Below are 5,000 nucleotides of genomic sequence, written 5' to 3' on the forward strand. Positions count from 1 at the left end.
GCGTTAAATTCACAGTCAGTTAATCCACTGTCACAGTTCAACACACTCTGCTAGCTACCCTGCGAGCAGAGTCTCTGTTGATCTTCCTAGATACGTCGGGAAGAGGAAGGAAGAGAGTCTCCTTTCCTCTTACCGACTTATTTAGGAAAATCGAAGGCGACTCTTATCGCAGGGTACAATAAAGCATACCCTATATTGAAAGCTTTTTCTTTTTTCCGTGGTTGGACGGAAAGCTCTCCGAATTGAGTTTTCAGCGCATCTGAGAACAAGCTCGCTAATTGAACTGACTAAGCCGGCCGTGGAATTTCCAATACGAATTTTTAATAATTATGAGTATCATTTATATGGCAAAATTTTCATCTGTATGTGTTGTGGTTTAATTTGGTTTTTGGTTTGAATTCGCTCCTTTGAATTTCCTGGTCTTGGTGATTTACTGCAAGAAAGAAAGTGGGTAATCTCTAATGGCTACCCTCTTTCTTTTTTGCAAATAATCACTAAGACCAGGAAACCGAGTAGCAGTGCTGAGCCCACGATCGAGTACAAGTCTACTGCGGTTTTACCCTATGTCAATGGCCTATCCGAACAACTTCGCCGCTACCTACAGCAACAAGACATACGCGCTGTTTTTAAGTCTGAGACTACATTAATATCACATCTAGTACGACCGAAAGACGCTGTCGAGTCGACTAAAAAATATGGCGTGGTTTACAATATTCCCTGTAAATGCGGTTAAGTCTACATCGGCGAGACTGGAAGGCCTATGCATAAAAGAATCAACGAACATGAGCGAGACATCCGACTTGCCCGTACCCAGACCTCCGCCGTTTCAGAACACGCTAACAACACCGGGCAGGCATGGCGTCCAGACGCTTCAACTGACGCTCCTCGTAAGACGCGGGTCTTTAGCCAATTTTTAACTTACCAATGCTGCTTGCTTGATGGAAAACACTAAGTAACTTCATCGCTTTATCGGTCTGTGTGGTTTGGACGGCGATTGCTTCATGGGACGATCGAAAAAGCGTTCCAAGATAGGATCGAGCTCTTCGAATAGCGCGGCAGAAGACATGGCGGATAACTCTGATATTTCTTACCCGGTGAAAGATGCGATCGAAGCGCTTCGAAAGGCAATGGAGGCAGGCTTCGACGGATTGCGCTCAGAGTTGGACAAGTTGAGGTATGAGTTGAAAAACGACATTGACCAAATTAGAATTGAAACACAAGGCTTAAAGCAGAGCTTAGAATTCACCCAAGGGGATGTAGCCGTTATGAAGGAGAAGGCTGAAATGGATCTACAGAAGACTAATGAGGAACTGGATACCTTACGGAAACGAATTACCAGCTTAGAATTACAGCTCCAAACGGAAATTGAAAATAACATTAAACTCGAACAATACACTCGGCGAGAAAATTTACGATTTAACAACATTGAGGAAATCGAGGGCGAAAATTGTAAGAGCGTAATACACGATATAATTAAGAATGATTTAGGAATTGACTCAAAAAATATTAAATTTCATGCAGTGCACCGAGTGGGAAAGAATGTGGAGGGTAGGCATCGGCCTATTATCGCGAGATTCATCAGCCGCGAGGACCGCGACTTAATCTGGAAGAACAGATCAAAGATCAAGAGTTCCGGCAACCACCCCAATTTATATATTACCGATTTTGCTAGAGCTATCCAGGAGGAGCGAAACATTTTAATTAAGGCGATGATGAAAGCAAGAAACGAACGCGGCATACACGATACGAAAGTAATCGGAAGATTTTTACTTATTAATAACCAAAAATTTAACCATCAAAATATTCCAGAAAATCTAAAATAGATTATTTGCCCTGTTTAGCATGATTATCATCAATTTGCATATTACCCTTTTCTCGAAATGGCAACTAATGACCACGTTTTGTTATCATGTTTATTTATTTACAACTCGTTAACACCTGCTGGGACCTCAGCCTAACAATAAGACTTTTTTATATGTTGATGATTTCGTGTCATTTGTATATATGTAATGTTAGTATGTTGTGCTGGTGTTCTTCTGTGTATATATTTAAATCTTTGTTTGTTTCTTGTGAATTAATTCCAGTTTTCCCTAGCTACCTTTTTCCGCTCCGTGGCTGGGCGATTTGCAATGGGCAATATAAACTCAATTATAAATGAATCTCAGTATCAGTTGTTTTAATGTGAGAGGATTAGGGGACAATTTGAAAAGAAGAGAGCTCTTCAACTGGCTTAGAATGCAAAAACACTCAATCTACATGCTGCAAGAAGCTCATTGTTCTGAAGGCACAAATTCCATGTGGTCCGCAGAATGGGGATATAGGACAATTTTTAGTGGGCAAGATAGCAGCAAGTGTGGGGTTGCCATTTTGTTTAACAACACCTTTAGCTTTGAAATCCGAAAATTTTTCTCTGACCCAAATGGTAGATTTATTATCTGCGACATCGAAACAGAACAGAAATGTGTTACTTTGGCCACATTGTACGCGCCTAATGTTGATGACCCAAGGTTTTTTGAGCTTTTCTTTGATCATTTATACGACTTTGAGTGTGACGAAATCATTATAGGTGGAGACTTTAATCTTGTTTTGAACATAGACATGGACAAGAAAGGTGGGCTTGCTAGGACACACCTTAAGCCCAAGAGACGGTTAAAGACCGCGCTGCCCAACTTGACTTAGTAGATGCGTGGAGGACAATAAACCCGCATAATCGCAAATACACTTGGCGTCGGAGAAAGCCTGAAATCTTATGCCGCCTAGATTTTTTTCTCGTAAGCCAGGGTCTTATGTGCAGTGTTACGAGTGCAAATATCTCTGCTGGTTATAAAACAGATCACTCTCTAATTGACATTAAAATAGCCCTTCACTCGAACCTTAGAGGTCCAGGTTACTGGAAACTTAACACTTCTTTTCTAACTGACATCGATTATGTTACTCAGATCAGAGACGTTATTAAGAAAACCCATGAGGAATATCAAGATGATGATACCGTAAACAAAGGTTTGCTGTGGGAGATGAAAGACGTGAAAGAGAACTTGAGAAAGAAATTAATTTTTTGCAAAATTTTATTGAATCTAATGAAATAAACCCAAATGAAAAAACAGAGATCTCTGACACTCTCGAGGCCAGGAAACGGGAACTGGAAAAGATTATTGAGTATCGCACCAAAGGGTCAATTTTAAGAGCTAGATGCAGATGGTATAACGAGGGGGAAAAAATACGAAGTACTTCCTAAACCTGGAAAAACGACATTTTAAGCAAAGCGCCATCACCCAGCTAAAAGTAGACGATGAGAACTTCATTACCACTGATAAAGAAATTTTAAATCAATGTGAAGCCTTTTACGGAAACCTTTATAGTTCAAAGATTGACTCCCCTAATGGAAAGTATGATCATATCTGCTTTGAGGCTTCTACAGTAAAGAATCTAAATCAACTAGAACAGGACAGTTGTGAGGGTCTTTTGACGAAAACGGAATGCCTAAAGGCATTAAAAGAAATGGATTCCAATAAAACACCGGGCTCAGACGGGTTACCTGCTAAATTTTATAAAATGTTTTGGAATGATATTGCCGACTTTCTTCTTGGCTCAATCAATTATGCCTATCAAACAGGGCAGTTATCCGTTTCCCAGAAGCGTGGGATCATTAAACTTATTCCAAAAAAAGATATGGAGCCGTACCTCGTTAAAAACTGGCGTCCAGTATCTCTGTTAAATTGTGACTACAAACTAGCCACTAAGGCTGTCGCTAATCGCCTCAAACTAGTACTTCCTAAACTTATTGATAACGATCAGACTGGCTTCCTAAAAGGTAGATTTATCGGAGAGAACATCAGACTTATTGATAGTGTCATCAACTTTACAGCTGCTAAAAACATTCCCGGGCTTCTAGTTTTCCTTGCTTTTGAGAAAGCCTCTGATACAATAGAGTGGCCTTTCATACATAAGACCCTTCACTTTAAGTTTGGCTCATCCATTCTAAGATGGATTAAGCTCTTTTACCATGACATAGAAAGCTGTATCTTGAACAATGGCTGGTCTAGTAATCTATTCAAGCTAGAAAGAGGGGTTAGTCAAGGCTGCCCGCTGTCACCTTACTTGTTTATTCTATGTGCAGAAGTTCTTGCTGACGCAATAAGGAAACACAATAATATTAAAGGCATATTTGTTGACGGACAGGAAATTAAAATCAGTCTATATGCAGACGATGCAACTCTTATTTTAGATGGATCTAAGGCATCCTTCCAAAATTCACTGCATATATTAGAGTTTTTTAGAGCGATATCCGGCCTCCGACTAAATTATAAAAAGACAGAAGCGCTGTGGATTGGCACAAATGCAGGAAGCGAAGAAAAACTGTGCCCCGAGAACGATTTAAGATGGACGAGTGATAAAGTAAAAACTCTAGGTGTATGGCTCTAAACTGACCCAGAAATAATGCTGAAAGCTAACTATGAGGAAAAAATAACAAAACTTAAGGCAAGCTTGGGCTGCTGGGAATTGCGTAGATTAAGCCTACTGGGAAAAATTACTGTATTAAAAAGCTTAATTGTCTCTCAACTCACGTATATTTTGTGACCTTTGCCAACAAACCAGTGTGCCATTGATGAAGTCAACACCCTATTCTTTAAGTTTTTGTTGGATGGCAAAGGCGACAAGATCAAGCGTGATATAGTGATAAGTGAATATGAAGATGGAGGTCTAAAGATGATTGATATAAGACTTTTTACCCAAGCTTTGAAACTAAGTTGGGTAAAAAAGTACCTTAACAAAGGAAATGAGGCAAAATGGGAGCTTTTCTTCAATGTACAATTAAGAGACAAGCGGCGATATTACTTTTAAAGGTAATCTCCACAAAAAGGATATACTAACTTACTTTAAGATATCGGATGTTTTCTTGCAAGAAATTTTGCACACCGGGTCAAATGTTATCTACGAAGATAACATTTGCTCAAAGAAACAGTTACTGTCACAGAGTCTTCGGCTAAACTCTCTTATTC

General features: G+C 39.6%; 2 long non-coding RNA genes across 2 annotated transcripts in view; one reads left to right on the forward strand and one right to left on the reverse strand.

Annotated features, from left to right (window-relative positions):
- Nucleotides 1-5,000, reverse strand: part of LOC137994869 (uncharacterized) — a 193,856-nt gene that overhangs the window by 115,333 nt on the left and 73,523 nt on the right. The window lies entirely within an intron of this gene.
- Nucleotides 1-5,000, forward strand: part of LOC137994865 (uncharacterized) — a 13,890-nt gene that overhangs the window by 2,795 nt on the left and 6,095 nt on the right. The window lies entirely within an intron of this gene.

This window comes from Montipora foliosa, chromosome 3 (assembly GCF_036669935.1).
Source record: "Montipora foliosa isolate CH-2021 chromosome 3, ASM3666993v2, whole genome shotgun sequence".
NCBI lineage: Eukaryota > Metazoa > Cnidaria > Anthozoa > Scleractinia > Acroporidae > Montipora > Montipora foliosa.